General features: G+C 32.1%; 1 long non-coding RNA gene across 1 annotated transcript in view; it reads left to right on the top strand.

Moving 5' to 3' along the window:
* Positions 1-9,762, top strand: part of LOC144217996 (uncharacterized) — a 77,106-nt gene extending 67,344 nt beyond the window's left edge. The window contains exon 3 of the long non-coding RNA XR_013331014.1: positions 9,617-9,762. This is a non-coding gene — a long non-coding RNA (uncharacterized LOC144217996). The remainder of the gene's footprint in view (positions 1-9,616) is intronic.
* The last annotated feature ends 10,038 nt before the right edge of the window (positions 9,763-19,800 follow it).

The raw sequence follows: 19,800 nt of genomic DNA, 5'->3' as shown, positions 1-19,800 counted from the left end.
TAAAAGCGTCTCCTACATGCATTCACCACTCGCTTTGCATCACTGTTGATCTGTGTCCTCATCTGTACACTGACAGTGACAGTGAGGAGATGTCTCGGGGAGCAGTGATTGCTCTTAGAGTGATTGGCATTTGTGCTTACAGGATACTAGGGAGACACTGGTTCAGAATCCAGGTATATGACCTATTAAGAAATTGTTCCTATGATCTTGGCATCAAGGTTGTGATTCTTAAGAGCAAGTGAAAGCCTGAGACTTTCCTTATCTGTCAGGTGACCAAAATAAAAAATAAAAAGAAAATGTGAATCTTGAAAAAGAATGCTGATTTTGCCAGAAGGATGCAGCTTGTGATAAAAGTGCACCAAAAGGTAATGAAATGCAGAAAGTAGGAGAAATGCAATAACAGCAGCAACCGCAGAAGCAATAGAAAAGAACTGCTTTTGATGAAAGAATACCAAATGCATATTTATATAATAATTGTACATTGAGGCAATCCAGAATAATCAAAGATGCTGAAAAATGAGGAGCCAAAAGATGAGGACCAGTGTGAAAGTCAAGCAAAGTACTGTGTGTCAGGATAGAAGAGCATGAAGAGGAATTAGTAGCCAGTCCTTGTATTTAGCTACATTTTTCATGTAAAATGCTTATTGTAACTTTCAGTTGTCCACTTAGGTAAATAAATCAGTGTTCAGTATCAGAGCTTACTGTTAATTCACAAAGGAAACATATGGTACAGATATTAGTCTCTTAGGTGACCATAAATGCAAATAAATGAACATAAACCCCAAAACTGTTAAACACTTTGATTAAGGGAATAATTATTACTAATAGCCCAATTCTAATATTGAACTTAACATTCTAATCTTGAAACTAATAATATCTGGTTATATATGTTAAGTCACTGAAGATTCTCAAAAATTTCAGAAAGTAGTAGTAAATTCATGAGAGGAGATGGATGTTATATTTAACATAGACAGTGGACCTTTTATATTTGTAGTTTCAATAACAGAAATGAAAACTAACTGTAATTTCTGCACCTAGTCTACAAACATTATGTTAACAACTCTGTATTAGAACACATAATCTACTGGCTTTTATTAGTCACTGCATTAAAATAATGCATAATTGAATTATTCATAAAGTGAATAATAAAATTCACTTATTAATAATAGTTATTATATAGTACTTACTATGACCTGGCAGACACATTATATAGGTTACTCTATATAAATATAAGCACTTTATATAGGTTAACTCTTTAATCCTCATTTATCTCTTTAATCATATAAGATAAGCACTATCAATATCCTCATTGTTTAATGAGGAAACAGGCAATAGAGTTCTTTCACTACTTGCTTGGAGTATCCTAAGCTAGTAAATGACAAAGCCAAGATTTATTTACAGACAGAAGAAATCCAGATTCTGTGCTTCTAACCACTTCCCTATATATTCATTCTTTATTTGTTTTAAAGTTTATTTATTTATTTTGAGAGAGAGACAGGAGCTGAGACAGGCTCCACATTGTCAGCTTGGAGCCCCATTCAGGGCTTGAACTCACAAACCGTGAGATCATGACCTGAGCCAAAAACAAGAGTCAGGCGCGCTTAACTGACTGAGCCAGCTGGGCACCCCTCCCTGCCATATATTGATTATTAAAATACATATATATATATATAGCATTAAATAATTGAATTGAACTGTCAATTAGCAACTTGTGTTATTATGATTAGCAACACACTGATAATTTTAAAGTGAACTATTTAAGTGTAGTTTTAAATTATAATTCAGATAAAGGATAAAGCTTTAAACAAGACAAGTGCAAATATACATACTAAAAATATTTAGCATGCAATTATACTTTCTGTATTACATGAGTATTTAAATTTTGAAATCTGAGTTTTTTCATATAAACAGAAAACTAACTTGAAAAATCATGAAGTTACCTGGGCCAGTCTTACTAAACATTTGGCATAATATGTGTTTGCTTACATGATAGGCTTCCTTATGTACTTATTGATGATACTGATTAAATGCCAGTTTTGAGTGAAGTTTCTCTATTCATCCATTCCCTGAATAGACATTTGCATACCTCCTAGAATATATTGCTTTTTTAAAAGATCTTGTTTGTTAACTAATTAGAGGATAATTCCTCTGGATATCATAAATGCTCAATTAATGTTTTAACCATGAAATTATTATTATCAGAAAAATTAAAAACATTTAGAAAGTCCATTGACTCATATTTTTTATGTCCATGTGTCACTAATTTATGTGAACAGAGGCAACACGGATATTAATTTACATTAAGAAATATATTATTCTTAAAATGCAAATACAGTTTTCTATTTATATGGAATGGCTTATTATACAGTAAAGCTAGAGCATTAGCCTCTTGGAGTCAGTATGTGCCTGTTGTGCTTTATAGAACAGAAAGGTGAGAAGTGGTACAGGAGAAAGTGGAAATGCAAAAGTGTTATTAGATTTTTATAAATTTCTCAGCACTATTTCTGCACATAGCTACAAGTGACATATATAACTTAATTACTAATCTATGTCAGCCCAGTGAAAGAACTTATAAAGTCCCCAGATTATTTACATGTCAGATTTTTTTCCTGGGCAGAACAGGTGATCAAGACAGCCAAATAACAACAAGAAAAGCCACAAAACCCTTATCCTTTACATGTATATTGTAAATTTCCTGTAGCTGTAGGGAACAGAGAAAAGTTATAGCTTGAAATATGTACCGAAGGACAAACGAACTCTTTGTTACCATCAGCAAGGTGATTTCTAACATATTTTGCTGACCAGACAAAACCTCTACATCTCTAAAAGATCTCTGGAATCGTGGAAATGCAGGAAATAAAATTGAGAAGGCCTAACATAAAGAAAGTGGTAAGAATGGAAAATTTGTGTATTCTGCATATGTAACTTTCTAGACTGAAGACTTTATAGACTGAGCAAAATAATCCCTCCCACTGTGGTCCTGTTGCTGTTACTTTGGTCATTTTTCCTTTTGCTTTATGATTAACAATTAAGAATTCCTGTATGAGAAACAGGAAGGACTGCAGACCTAGGATTCAGATACACTTGGATTTAAATCTACCTCTACTATTGGGTCTAGTTAAGAAAACAGAATCTGGGTCAAATAGTTCTGTAGTGCCAATTTAATAATGGGACCCAATGACCCAGTTATTGGAAAACCTGAAAGGGAAAAGGAACCAAACCCAGAAATTCATAGAATATGACTATTACTTTCCTAAGGCTGGAAAGTCAGAAAGATGTAAGGTGTTACAGAGCCTAGGATTAGGGGCCACCTGGTTGGAACCATAATGAGGGCTGCCCTGGGGTAGTTCATCCACCAAGGAGGAGTTGAAATCATGAAAAAGACACATCACCTTGTGGAGACACTGTTCAGAGCAAAGGAACTTACTGAGCAGAATGGAAATACCTTGGCTCCCCCTTTTTCTTATCCTCCAGTCACCCATGAGGCACCTCATTGATTGACTGAAGGCTAGTTGGAAACAGAACTTGAGCAAGGTAGTTTGCAGGTATCAGCCCTGTGTGATAGGGAACGAAGCAGGGCAAGGACAGAATGGCTATGAGAAGAAAAAAGCAAGTGACTGAAACAACCAGCTTGATCTTGGTCAAGTAGTTTCAAAATCTAAAACTCAATTTCTTCCGTAGCACTGGGGTAATGCCATCCAATTTATAGCATTTTCATTAATTATATGAAATAGCACTTATAACGTACCTGGAACATAAAAAAGGGTATAGCAGTAATATTTTTTTATTTTCTAATTTCATCAACTCAAAGTGGAGCAAATGTAATGTAGAGAAATGTTTAGTGAAAAAGCATACTCCTTGCATGACTTCTTAATATATTAGATCTGCAGTTTTTAAAAGCAATGTCAATATAACTTGTTTTAGATTTTATGTGAGAAAAGGTATTTTAGATTTTATCTTGAGCTCAGATTAGAATATAAAGGCCCAATGACTATGTAAGTATTTTGGAAAGATAATGGAACTTGAATAAATGAGAAAACTTAGTGCAAAGTATTTCTGTGTATAGCTAAATATCTGAGTTAATGTATGAAAACTGAAGTTAGTATATCTTTTTGTATGCAGAAAAACTTTAGTTTCTCAAAATTGTGAATAAGTATTAACAAAATAAAATAGTTTTCACATTATAAATGAAAGATTTTAATATTGTTTCAGTTCCACTTATAGGAAATTACCTAAAATAACTGGCCTATTTGAAATAATGTATGTGCAATAAGCTATATATGTGAAAAATGGGATTAATCTTAATACTCATCAACTTGCTAACTGATTAAATGGATTTTGATGCAGTTTAAGTTTGAAATACTATGTAGTCACTAAAGTGATGATAATTATCTACATTTACAAATATGGAAATTATATATGATATGTTATTGAGTAAAATAAGCATATTACAAAACAGCATGATGGCATTTTGGTATAGATATGTTTGTATTTATGTGCAAGAATATATATAAAATCAAAAGACAATAGTGATTATCTTTTGGGAAAGGGTTATTAGGTTATTTTTACTTTGTCCTTTATATGTTTCATTAATTTCTGGTATTTTAAGCAGCTTTGTACAATTAATTTTGTCTTACAATTAACATTGTATTTTAAAGAAATGACTATTTTTACTTTAACAAATAGGACTTCTAATTTTATTTATTTTTGTATGGAATTTTAAGTCAAGTAATTTGTATATAATTGCTATTCTAAGCCACATAATAAATAACAGTTGAACAAGAACGAAAGGTGGAACCCTAAGAACTTTATATATTGATTCCTGGCTTGTGGATGAACAGAAACAACTTTAATTTAAACTTAGTGAGGGGCGCCTAGGTAGCTCAGTTGGTTAAGTGGCTGACTTCACCTCAGGTCATCATCTCATCGTTTTTGGGTTCAAGCCCCACATCAGGCTCTGTGCCAACTGCTCAGAGTGTAGAACTGGGTTCAGATTCTGTCTGTCTCTCTCTCCCCTCCTCATGCTCTTTCTCTCAATAGTGAATAAATGTTAAAAAAATTTTTTTAACTTAGTGATTTATATATAGGCACATGAGCAAAATTGGATGTAATTTTCTTAAGGAGTAATTATTTTGAACTTTTTAAAGTTTGCCTTTTTAACAGGAAATAGTAAAAAAAAAAGTGAGCTTCAAATCCTACTAAGGGTACTCACTCCTACTCAGAACTCTGTTGCAAGGCACTAGGCAGTGGTCTGGACGACTGAAGAGAATACATAAATAAAATGAGGCAGGATGATGTTTACTGGAAAGTGCATCAGAAGATTGAAACTGTTTTGCTATTGCTGGGTTTTGGTTTTTTTTTTTTTTTTTTTGGTTGTCAATATGTAACTAGTTAATATGTAACCAATGCTTATCTTCTTTTATCATTAATGTGACCTACTTGGGAAAGTTAAATGCCAGCTAAATTTACAATGCAAGGGTCAGAAAAATAAACCCAAACCGTGAAGTTGGTGAATGTGAGAATAGAAAGGCAATGTCAACTGAGTGCTTTTGTGAAATTAAGAGTGCCAAGAGTAAGGACCGTTTGTAATAACAACCACTGATTTTAAAGAGCTTTACATTTTGTCCAGTATAATGTATCATTGTATTTTTATTTTATATCCCCTAGTGAAGCAATTTAGGGAAATACAAGTTAAGACAAGTACAATTAACTTGATGGGGAACCTGAGGCTCAGAGAATTTAATAACTGATCTAACTCTAATTTTCAAATCAAGCCTTTTCTACTGTGTCTCATGATATTCATGCTAGAGGGCCATATTTGATCAGTTCTTATAAGTACTTAATACACTTTAAGTCACTTTGAAATAACATATTGATTTAGAAAAGATGATATGATATAATTAATACAATTTAGTGGACAGACTTCTGGCATTAATGGTTTGTACCCAATTAATACTGTCATACACCTATTTATCTTTAAAAAATACAGCTCAAAGTATGCCCCACCCCCATTAAGAGTCTGTATTTTTTGTCATGATCTACAGACTATCCTACAGGGATAAGTAATTTTTGTTCATTAATGTCTATAACTATCAGAAGAGTAACAATAATAATCATAATACATTTTTGTCAATATAATGCATTATTGATTAATCTCATTAATATGTCATTATTGTTAGTAGTAATATCCATGTATAATTTAAATTAATGTGAATCTAAAAAATTGATCTAGTCTGAGGGAACTTGGAATTTTAATTGTAAGCACCTTATGAAATTGTAACATCCAGAGTCTAGACTTTTGAAATATGGGGCGCCTGGGTGGCTTAGTCGGTTAAGCGTCCGACTTTCACTTAGGTCATGATCTCACCCTCGCAGGGTTCGTGGGTTCGAGCCCTGCATCGGGCTCTGGGCTGACTGCCAGCTCAGAGCCTGGAGCCTGTTTCGGAATCTGTGACTCCCTCTCTCTCTGACCCTCCCCTGCTCACGCTCTCTCTCTCTTCCTCTCCTAGAAATAAATAAAACATTAAAAAAAATTGAAATATATTTAGAAATACTGAGGACATAAACAGACACATGTAATAAATACAGTGCTCCTTCTTGGTATCAGAGGAGCCATACAATTGACCACTTAAAATAAAAATAAAATCCCAGTGACCAATTAAAATTGAAATAAAATCATAATGATAAAAGCACTACTCTGTTGAGGATAGAAATATCTTGTAATATCTTTAAAAGATAGGACAGCTCTAACACATGGAAAACATGACAGATACATGACAAGAGAAATAAAAATGGACACAGGAAGAAAAACAATAGTGACAGTATTATTGATAGCAAAGGAATGTTTAGCTGCTTGTGGAGAATACGCATATGCCTGATGGCAAGGAAGAAAGCCATGAGTAGGTGGAAAATTACAAGAAATTCTATCAACTTCTCCTCCAGTGAATACTAAATAGCCTCCTGATATAGTACGCTAGGGTTGTGTGTGATACAGTGAGAATCTTCAATGTGAGGTGATTTATGGTAAGTAAAAACATTTGAGCATATTTTCCAACTTGTTCCGTAGATACTGTCTACAACCAAATACGTTATTAACGGAAGTGTAACCTAATGTTCTACGTAGTCTGTAGTGGTTACTTAAGCTCTACCACTTTCACTTTTCCTGCTCTCCCAAGCAAATTATTTCAAATCTTTATTCTTGCCTCTGTAAAAGAGAGTTTATGTACTCTTTCCTCAAGAATATAAAACAGTAGGAAAGATAGATGTATCCATCTAGCAATAATGTAATGAGATTAAATATCACCATCCTTGTATATTTTACAAAAGTGATTTTATTTGATGAATTTAGGTAAGACTAACATTTTTTTATAGACCCGAGTGACAAATGGAATGCCAATCAAGAGAGTAAAAGCAGAAAACTGCCATGAAGGTAGAATTGGGACATGAGACATGAAAGGGCATTAGCATCAGAGTAGTTCACTACAGTGCAGGAAACATAGAGATGCATGTTATCTGTGCTGTGGTGGAATCTGAGATGCATAAGGGTTGAGTTGTATAGGAGCATAAAGAGGGGGTGAATTGACAGATGAAGTTGGAACTGTAGTTTGGGGAAATACTTGGATGATAAGCTAAAGATTTTCCATCTATTCTGTTTAAATACAATGGTCTTACATATGATATGATATGCATTCAATTTTATTCAAATAGCATCAATATTTAAGTTGTCTTTAATTTACATGAATGGTTAAACAGGAATGTTTTAGTTGAATTAACAACTGGCAATAACTTTAGTGGAAATGCTTTTGTTCCTTTGAAAAATATCTACTGGTTAAATAGATGTATCCAACTATGAAAATAATGTTATAAAAAAATCTCAATATATATTAAAGTTCATTGGTTTTGAAAAATAATTGGTTTTAGATAAAAAGCTATTAGAATTATCAAAAATGCCCAATTTATAATAAAATTTGTTCGTTTCATGCAATTACGTTGGTTATAATGGAATGTATTGCTGATGAAAACACTAGATCTTAGCCAAGAGGCCAAGAAGCGATGGTGATGAAAACAGCAAAATGATGTGGATGACAATAAATAATACTTCTTTTGTTTCAGTAAAACTGAAACAGATACGATTCATGAATTTAATGTATCAGTAATTTAAATGAGTATTCAAGATGGGAAGAATATATAAATAAGAATTTTTTAAAGTAGAAACATGCAGAATATAATAATAATGCAGGGTTGTTTACCATTGTATAGATTTTAAAGTGTTTTCATAGGTTTTACTTTACTTGATCCCTTGAGTAATCCCTCAAGACAGAAAGCAATTGGTGAAATGTATTGCTATTTTAATGACTTGCCCTACGCTTCAGGTATGGAATTAGTGCCCACTTGTGTTTTTCTTTATGTCTTCTTCACTGGGACTCAGCTATTATTAGACATTTTTCCTAAAAAAAAAAATTAAATCATTTTTTCTAGTCAATGCATTCAAAAACCTCACTCAGGTGAGTAAATATGGTTGTTTGTCAGATATTTCTCAGTTTCATGCTTGAATAGACTGCATTGAGACCTAAGTTTATTATTTGACTGACTTTAGTTTCCTTCCTGATATACTTGCAGGCAATGATTTTAAGACTATTTCAAAGGCATTGCTTTTCTTAATTTAAAAATTTAATTAAGAGGAATGTCCTGTGGTTATTGTAAGATTTATAAAGCCACAATTATATTTTTTGTCTATGTGTATGCAGTGCTACATTTCATTAGATATCACTATGTCCTGTGCTTATTTGTAAGTAGAGTATATGCATTCAAAATATATATATCCTTCAAGGAACATATATTAACTTTCATTTTCTGATAATTCAGAGAATTGATTCAGAGAAACGTGTAGAGGAAATCATTGGTATATATTTTCATCCAGATGTTACCTGCTGTATTTTAATGGACTATCCCTAGTACATACATCACATACATTCTAACAATTATTTAGTCTTAGGGTGGAATCAAATTGTGCCACCTTCATTGATCATGAGTCAGTGTGGGAACAAGTTGAAATGGACTTAGGGATTATATATGTTCTGCCAAAAAAAAAAAAAAAAGAAAAAGAGAAAAAGAGAAAGAAAAAGGAGCAAAACACAACCATAAAACGACTGTAATATCACTAATTTAATATATGAAAATAATCTTTAAAATAGAACAAAATTATGTATATACTATTACATTGATTTAATTGTGGCCAAATTCATAGGTTGTTTTTGTTTTTTTCTAGGATATTTGTATAGTTTTGAAATCAGGTTAACGAGCATACTAAAGATATTATCTATATAGGGAAAACAAATTTCTTAATATTTAAAGTTGCTAAAAATCTCTGTACTCCAAAATCAATACTAGGTTGTCTCACCAACACCTTTGCTTACATATTATCTTTGAAAACATAAGTAAATATCAATATAATTAGCATAAGGAGAAATGATGATCGATAGGATATTTATTATTTTCAGGAACAGTATTTACTTAAATTTAGTAATTTTAATGGTTATCTACTTTTATATACTAATTTCCTTCCTACATTAGGAAATCAATTTATGATTTAACTTGGATTATATTTTTCTCTTAGGGTGAAACCTGGGTATGCTGTAAAAGTAAAAGGTCAGTCTGCATATAAAGAAGTACAGTAAGGAAAAGGAGGAGATAAAGTTTTAAAAATCAATATAACATTAAACTAAAAGACAATGATTTCTCAGGGATTATACTCATTACATATTTTCCGAGTGAATAAAATCTACATTTTAAGATATAATAAATCTGGTGTTTCTTCCTTCTGTTAGAAAATGAACAATTCTGTATACCTTATTTATACTTTTAGGTACCTGAAAGGGAAATAAAGAATTCTTTCTCCAAGTTAAATGATTAAGTAGTGTCTATGAGAACAGACCTAACACACTTATCATTTATGGCTTCAATAATATCAAGAGTGTTGGATTTTGTTATCATAAAAAATATTTACTGACCTATTTATTGCTGAATGTTTAGGCCAATAAACTAGATTGTAACAGATGAATTTCCATCATGCATATGGTATTATGCCTGAAGAAGCAGGTATTAACCTTGGAGAGTGACATGTTTGACAAAGTAGGCTATGAAAGAAAGTATAATCAGAGAAGTACAGGTTGGATCTCTGCTTTATTTCCTTGAGGTAACCAGAATTTCCCACTTAGTAGACCAGAGCACTAGAGGCTTAAAAAGCAGAAGATATTATGATAGGCTTACCTCTACCACAGGGGATAGTCAGGAGAAAGTGGAAAACATCAGCACTGCTATGGCATTTTCTTACTTCAGCTTTATGGAAAAATAATTACTAGTAACTGCTATTCTTCTCTGAGGAAAGAAAGCTATAGTCCTGGATTGTTTAAAGGAAAATGTTAATTGTGTGATTCATGCCTTCTAACTAAATACAAAAGTGCGTCACTTTCTTTTAATTTTTATCCACAATTTTTCTTTCAATTACTTTAGTCCACACCTCATATTCATAGCATGCTTAAATTTCCTGTAAGTCTCTACTGGAAATTGTTTTTCAGGGACTAAAAGGTTTCCACAAGAGATACTAATGGTTTCACCCTAGTCACCGACTTGAATTTTTTTTTTTTTTTGGCTTCTCAGCTGTCTTTAGTTTCAGTCCAGAGACCATCTGTCTAGACAGGTGTTATCTCACTGGTATCTAAAAGTAGAAACTGAACATCATTATTTTTGAAATCTATTTAGAAACTGCAACTCTAGTGATAACACAGTACTGGTCTAAACTGTGCACTGTTACAAATCTCTTCCTCAGAACAGATGGACTGCAAAATGGCTTATTTTGCATGCACCAGCTGTGAACCTAAGTAATATACAGGAACTGTGGGTGCCACTTACATAGCACAGAAAAAAATCAAGAAATTTAATACGTATAGAAAATCAAAAACTTTTGCAGTTAGTAAGACATTTATTAAGTAATTTTTAAAGAGCCCACTGTGTATAATACAGGGAAAAACAAAGAAAAGAATCACGTCTCTTAAAGCTATCACTATGAAGTAACTTCTGCTGAAGAGTATTTTTGAAGCCTACAAATTTATTTTCCTCAATTTATTCCATAGCTTTTAGCCTAAAAGTCATAGTTCTCTTTATTCAAAATTTAAAATGCTTGATACTACGTGATATATGAGTGTTTCCTATTGTATAGTTCTAAAGAACTGATTTTCATTACCATAAATAAAGGTAACTATTACAAAAGAATATTTAATTCCACCACAGTGTCACATTCTCCCTCCCCATCATGATCCTTACAACTCACAGCCACATGAACACACACAACTTACAGAAACATTCCCTGTATTAGAGATGCAATTTTTACAATGATGCTATGTGTGTAGTCTGGTAACTTGTTGCAGGCCCAGATCCACTACTTCTTAGTTATGCTACCTTGGGAAAGTTATTTAATATCTTGATGCCTTAGTGTTTGTTATTTTCCTATGTGAAATAGGGATAATAGTCCCTAAATGATAAAGTTGATGTGAAGATAAATGAAAAGATGCATATAAATCACTTTGAAACAACCTGATTTCATAAGCAGATAATGAACATTTAGCAGTTACCTTTGCTCTTATGATTTCTGTTCTAAGTAGGTTAATGTGTTGTGTCACATATCACCTGTCTTCAACATCTATTTTCCTGAAGGAAAAATAGGTATCAAATTTGGACAGGTTAAGTTGAAGTTAAGGTTCTATTATTTCATCATTAAATATCACTTATTTTCTTATCTTGGGAAATTAAACCATAATTTGCAATTTTTACTAGAAAGTATATATTTGAGTGAAAGCACTAAAATTAAATTGTATGTTTGGAAACACAAGTTTATAAATTATTATAAAACCAATGAAGTATTTTTTCTGATTTTTGTATGACCAACAGATAATATGTTTAAAGACAGGAAACAACCTGTCTCTTTAACTAAATAATATTCCGTGTGTGATTTGAAAGCCTTTAAGGTTTTTTTCCTTCTCTTTCCTACTTGTCCTCATCCATCTCTTTCCCCTCCTTCTCTTTCGCCTCCTTCTGCTTCTTCATCCTTCCTCTCTCTTCCCCTCCTCCTTCTAGTTTTTCATTCCAGCTCTGCTTGCAAGGAAAACTATGCTTAAGAAATAGTATAAAGTTAGTCCCAGAGTGGTAAGAAAGCCCAAGGTAAAGAAGCAAATAGATCATGTCAGAGTAATATTCCTGAACTTTTTTATCTACCATAAAGATCAAAGAAATTACATCCTAATACTCATTCTGACATCAACAGTATATCATATGTTAACTAACGTGAATTTAAATAAATATATATTTTTAAATGACATTCTATTTTTAGCCAGGAGTTTATGCAAACTATGAATGCTAAATGTATTTCTTTTTTTGTTTTCTTTTATCCTCCACTTATATTACAAATCGTCCTGTTTAATTAAAAATAATGAAATCATAGATGTAATAATTGGATCTATTTTAGGATGGCATTAGTATGGCATTTATTATTTATTGTTAGTTATTTACTGTTAGTCTTTAACATGGTCTTAGGAACCAAAACAAATAAAGGATAAAATAAAATTCATCTCTTGGTCTTAAATCTAAATTAGATGAGGGCAAAAATGTAAAATACATTGTTATTTTTTCTCCACCACATATTTTTAAACCACTATGAAAATTAGTTCAAATAGAACTTAAGCCTCGGGGTAAATGACCAAAAATTCTCACCTATGTATAAACATATTGCACAAATACATAAATTATAAGCTATAGAACAATAAATAAAATGATATAAAATGTGTTTAGAGATCAAGAAATGTAGAATTGGCTCTAACATATGCTCTAGAATACATTTAAATGTATTTCTTATATGACTTTTGCAAAATAAATAAAAATTAATACAATCCATTTCTGTATTGTGGCTGGGAAAAATAAATTTCTTTATTATTACTTCTCTATAGGAATAGATAGGAGAATATATGCATACAATAGCACAGCACTAGCTGATGGAGGACACTCAGTACACATTCATTATATTCTTACCTGTATGCCATGTTATTGCTTATCATTTGAATCTTAACATCCTCTTCCTTAGCTCCATATGTTTTGACTATTTTAATCCTTCATATTGTTTCTTAGCATCATATTCACGTTTATCCAGAATATCCTATGTGAACATTAGCAACATTTCTTTCCATCATTTCAATTTAGAATGAGTTTCATATCATAGGCCAATAGAAAAATTTAAAAATTTTGCAGTAATATTAATTTCCTAATTTAGCAGGTTAATTTTTTTCCCAAAAAGTTATATTCAACTCTTAACTTCTGGACCTGTGAATGAGACCTTGTATAGAAAAAGAGTTTTTGGAGTTAGGTGAGAGGTTTTGATATATCATCCTGGATTAACTGAATGGGCCCTAAGTTCAATAACATGTGATGTGTATCATTATAAAAAGAGGATAACACACAGTCAGAAGAGGACACATGCAGGGAAGAAGCCATATGAAGGGGGAGAAGAAATTGGAATCATGCCAAGCCTTGGTCCCAAGCCAAGGAATATCTGGAGTTGCCAGAAACTGGAAGAGCCAAAGAATTCTCCTCCAGAACCCTAGATCTGATGACATCTTAATTTTGGTCTTCTGGCTCCCAGAACTCTGAGAAAATATAGTTCTGTTGTTTTAAGTCTCCAGGTTTGTGATTATGTGTTTTGGCAGCTTTCAGAAACCAGGACATGACGTTTGACCCCTATATGGATAGAAAGAAACATTCAAAATGAACATTACAGCAAATGTGGAGGAAAGAAAAATGCAAATAAAGTAGGATTAAAGTATTCTTAAATGTCATCTGACCTAGTTGTTAACTCAAATAAATAGATTGTCAAAGCCCTTTATAATTTATAAATTGCTCAGTGACTCTGGGTTTCTCAGCAGAAGCACCACTGATATTTGGAGCTGGATAGTTCTTTGTGGTGGGGGTCTGTCTTGTGCATTTTGGGATGTTTAGTTGCATCCCTGCCTCTATCTACTAGACAATAGTAGAGCCCTCCTGAGCGATGATAACCAAAATTTTTTCAAGAGGACATAGGGTAAGGTCAATGAGGCATTCACCATGGACACGACACTTAACGGGGTGCCAAAAGTTAAGTAATCAATATAAAGGACACTTAATGTGGTATTTTAAACAAGAGAAATTAATGGAAAATTAATATAAATTACCAAAATTTGTAAGACAGGAGTAGTAGCATTACCAACTATCCCATGTAAAGGGGAGGGAGCAAATTGCCCTCTGATAAGAACTACTACACAAACCTAAGGTAAGTGGTGGTGCTGTTGTGATGATTATTTGATCTGTTTATCATTCTTCTTAGTGTCCTCATTATTAGGAGAGGTTAAGTTTTTTTGGATCCTTAGGTATAAGTTAAGTCCTCAGCTTTCTCATCTGTAGATTGGGTTAATGAGTACACTTATCTAGAGAATTTAGGTAAACTTCTGAGATAATTATCGTGAAATGTGTAGCACAGTATTTGAAAAGTGCTCAGACACCAGTAGCCATAAATCATCAAATAATAACAAATGTTATAAAAAAAACTTCCTTGTCTGGTTTTAGAGAAGCTTTATTTAAATTTTAGAAGATACTTGGGCAATAACCATGGTGTGTTCCAGGCATATTGAGTGTGCTAAGTTGTGTTAACTACTGTAAATGTTATTTAATATCATTATATTTTATGCCACGTAAATAAACATCACATAATTTTAAATGTAGATCCAGTCTCAAAGTATGATGTTCCTATAGATACTTAATAGCATCTAATTATGTAACAACTTTTGAGTGGTCTCTTAACAGAATTTGTGTTACCTTAATTTTAAACATCACTCCCATACTTCAAACATGACTGAAACAATAGCATCGTTTTTCTGCTGTTTTCTGGTGAAATGACTATAGTAAATTGAAAGGGCTCTCTTCAGTAGCAGCAGTGAGAGATGAAGGGAGGTAACTTTAAAGTTTGGGAAATGTTAAATCAGAAGGAAAAAATTAGAAGAGAAACCCTAGTATGTGATGAGATATGATAGTAATCTGAGAATAAACTCAGAATTCCAAGTAAACTTGGGGTATGTTATTACTTTCTAACTTTTCATACATATAGACAGGAAAAAATCTGTTCTGTTTGAGGATTCAGTACATCTTTTTCCTAAGAAATTACATTGTTCCTTTCTTACGTATAATCACACATGAAAAATCTGAAAGAACATTGCAGAGAGGCTATTATCCACAGACTTCATGATCTTAGAAAATCTGTTAATTATTTTTCAAAAATAGCCTGAAAAAGAGAAACTTTTGTGAGTGGTTTTGAATGTAAACCACAAAAGACCCCGGATAGCCAAAGTAATATTGAAGAAGAAAACCAAAATGGGAGACATCACCATCACACTTTAGCCTCTACTACAAAGCTGTAATCATCAAGACAGTATGGTATTGGCACAAAAACAGACACATAGACCAATGGAACAGAATAGAGAACTCAGAATTGGACCCACAAACATACGGCCAACTAATCTTTGACAAAGTGGGAAAGAGTATACAATGGAAAAAAAGACAGCCTCTTTAACAGATCGTGCTGGGAGAACTGGACAGCAATGTGCAAAAANTGTTGAGCGGAATAAGTCAGGCAGAGAAAGACAGATACCATATGTTTTCACTTATAAGTGGATCAGGAGAAACTTAACGCAGGACCTTGGGGATTAGAAGGGAAAAAATAGTTGGGGAGAGGGAGGGGGAGGCAAACCATGAAAGACTCTTGAATATTGAGAACAAACTGAGGGCTGATGGGGGTGGTGGAGTGGGGAAGGGGGTGATGGGCATGGAGGAGGGCACTTGTTGGGATGAGCACTGGGTGTTATATGGAAACCAACTTGTCATAAACTAAGAAAGAACAGTAAAGAGAATAGATCAATGTAAACTTAAAAGATAGTTTAAAACTTTAGCAAAAACAATAGAAACAATAAGCCCAAAGTCCGAGATAGATTTTACCAGTGATATAACACTTGCAATTTCTTGAAAAGTATACATATCCATGGAAGGAATGGAAAATAGGCAGAAATATTAAGTATGGATAATAAAAGATATAGGGAAAATAGAGCATGAGAAACAAATGCATTTAATTAATATAATATTTATATTTGAACTTATATTTAACTAGTTATTGAACAAGAAGCTATGTTAATAGTTTGGCCATTGGGAATTGTGTACATCATAAAAATTATGAATTTATAAACTAATTTATTACATACTACATTAATAATAATTATATTACATGTATATAAAAGTATAGGACGTTTTAGATAAAATGTAGGACCTGTAAATAATTTCTTAATAGTGAAGCTTAGTTATTAACAATAATAAATTTGGTTATCATTTATATAGCATATTGAAGAATAGTTGATGACATAGGTATACACACAAACTCTACATTCTTAATTAAATGGATTAACATATAGTAAAAATTTAGATAGTGATTTAAGCTTATAATAGTTCCATCTTTAAACATTTTTTAAGTTTATTTATTTTGAGAGAGAGAGAGAGAGAGCAAGGAGAGGGGCCAAGCAGAGAGAGTGTGAGAGAGAGAGAATCCCAAGCAGGCTCCATACTGATCATGTGGAGTCCAATGTGGGGTTCAAACTCACAAACTACGAGATCATGACCTGAGCCTAAATCAAGAGTCAGATGCTTAACTGACTGAGCCACCCAGGTGCTCCAATTTTTCTGCCTTTAAATTATTTGGTTGTAATGCATATAACTGTTGGAAGCATTGAATATCAGTAGCAATAGAGAAATTTCTTATTTTCTATTTTTCTTCTATACTGAAAACAAAGCATATAACCGCCTTGTGATCATAACTTGGTCTTTCCTGTAAAGAGGTCTCTGCAAATGTCCATAAAAATAAATTGTATAAAAAGTTTTCAATGAAAAGAAAATGAACACATTATTATATGAATCTTTTTAACATAAGCAATGCAAGATTTATCTTACAAGATCAGAAGCCACTGAGAAAAGGATAAAAAGCAGAAATGCATAAAATGCAATTAGAGAACAAAAATGTCACCTTAGATCTATCCAAAATGCTGTCTTATTGAACAAGTGATAGCTATAAATGTTTCCCATTTTTATTACCTATGTGCTTCTTATAACTCATAAAACTATATGGATTTTTCATTATATGTGCTAGGAATCCTAGAAAATTATCCTCGTAGCATATTGAACAATAATAAAAGAGAAATACATTACAACCTTTTTAATAGAACTGACATCAGTACAGAAAAATAATGGAACATACATACATACACAAGTGGATCTCTATTAAAGTGTATCTATAATATGAACAGTTTTATATAATATTAATATTAAAATTACTTGATACACAAGTGGATCTCTATTAAAGTGTATCTATAATATGAACAGATTTATATAATATTAATATTAAAATTACTTGATGAATTTTTTTCTTTAACCATATTTTGAGGACATTTAACTTTTTTCCCTGAAAATATGTGTGAACACTCTAATGTTGTTGGTATTGTCCTTTAAACTCTATATTCCATGTTTGTTTTAATTAGTCTTTAAGTGGTTAATAAATAATTATGTTTAGTTATTTATATCTAAAAGGTTTTAAGGAACTTATGAATTCCCATGGGATATATTATTAAGACATATTAATAGTTGTGATCGGTTTAAAGCCTATACTGCAGAAAGATTCTAGGCTAAGATAGATCTTGAAATTATTGTCATGATTTTTATCTGAAGAAGATGGAATTGAGTACTTAATAGGATTGGAGTGTGCATTGTTTGCTATTAATAAGTCTAATTTTCTTATAAGTTAAAATCCTAAAGCTAATTCTTCTGTTGTGGTTTTTAGTAGAATACCTAGAAGGAAGGATAGCTTCAAAGAGATTAAAATGGACTATATTTTTACATGAGAAAGGTTGTTATACAAGTTTACCTTTCACCAAAAAGCAAATTGACTTGAAAAGTACTATACTGCTAAAAGCACACTTTGAAATTCTGAGTTGGTTTTAGACGTGATTCAGATCCTAAAACACTGGCCCTGGCTCTAGGATAAAATATGAAGCTAGCACAACACCAATATGCTGGCTCCTCTCCTCGGTTATTTTATTAGCCATAGCCATGGGAAGGTGTAGAATTAGGAAAAATAAGTGTTCTTATTTTTGATTGAAAATATTGAACCCTTATGTCCTTAATAAGTGAGAGTTCTGAAAGGAGTTTCTAGAAATGTGGAAAATACTATTTCCCTGTTTTTAATACATACCCTGTGGTGTGCATGTTCCTTTACAAATAAATGTCTAGAATTCCCAAATATTATATTTGGGTGTGGTCAATTTAAAGATGTCAAGTCTTCACACTTGTTTTATTTTTCATGGAATAAAAAATAGCTTAAGTAAAATTTTGGCATGAATCTTTGAGATTATTCTCTATATTCTTTTAAAGAATTCTGTATAAAGAAGGGAAAACTTTAAAAATTCAGACTTTATGTTGAATTAATGGGAACTGGAAGTTGTGATAAGAAAATTAACTCATTAAATATCTGCATTACTTTTAGAGCTTTCTAAGTACTTCAATATGACTACATGTATTTTGTTATAGTTGTGAAATTATCTCCAATATGACACATAATAAATAAATGCAGCTACATAGAAAATGAATAAATTTAATTATTAACATGATCATTATCCCTAACATTTATTGACCATCTAACTACAAATAATGGCCATATGTATGTGTATGTATATGTATATACATATATTACATAGAATTTTTTTATAAATGTTCCCAGTGTATGCATACATGGTATTCATGTATGCATGTATATCTACCAATATATTTTAACCCAGTATAATATGTTTTATACTCCTGGAAACACAGGGATAATGTAATTTTTGGTAACTATTTTTAATTCATTATTTCTAATTTGTATATAACTGCAGTTTACACACTATGTCCTTGCACATTTTCTTATGGTGGTACTCACAATATCCCTATGGAATAAATATTATTATACTTACTTACAGAAAAAGAAACTGAAAATGAAAGTACGTACAAAGCTTTCTAAGGTCATACACAAAGATAGATTCAAAACTTGCAAGTGCCTCTTTATGCCAGACATGCCATTATACCCGTGCATACCATTCCATCAGTCTTGTTTTTAAAATAAGCAAAATGTGTCTGAAGAACACCAAGTGATTACAGATAGTTGTAGATCATGTTAGAAGCAGAGGTAATAGAACCATCAACATTTGAATTATCAGTTTACTTCCAAGCCGCTGCTGGATATTGCTTCCCTAGGCATAATGGCTTCCAGTAAAACATAGTCCGCACTGCTTATATGTAACAGAAATAAAAGCAGCCATAAACAATTCCTTTTTCTTTTCAGTTATAGCAAATCCCCTTATATAAATGTGAACATATAGAATTACCTCAAATAATAACCACTATCCTCAAATAATAAATGAGCATGTTATTGTATTAATTCTTAGTATCTTTCATAAGCTGATCCACTTAAATGAATCTAAATATTTATTGTAATAAGTACTAAATATTTACTAGTGAAAAAAATAATCAGGTCCCTGTCCTCTCAGAGTTCATTGCCTGATGAACACAAGCAGGTAAACAAACATTTGAATAGGTCAGAAAATGTATGTTATGGTAGGAATAACATAACATTGCATCGGATGGAAACTCAGAAGAAGGACA

This window comes from Crocuta crocuta, unplaced genomic scaffold, assembly GCF_008692635.1.
Source record: "Crocuta crocuta isolate KB4526 unplaced genomic scaffold, BGI_CrCroc_1.0 scaffold300, whole genome shotgun sequence".
Classification (NCBI taxonomy): Eukaryota; Metazoa; Chordata; class Mammalia; order Carnivora; family Hyaenidae; genus Crocuta; species Crocuta crocuta.
This window is presented reverse-complemented; position numbering and strand designations above follow the sequence as displayed.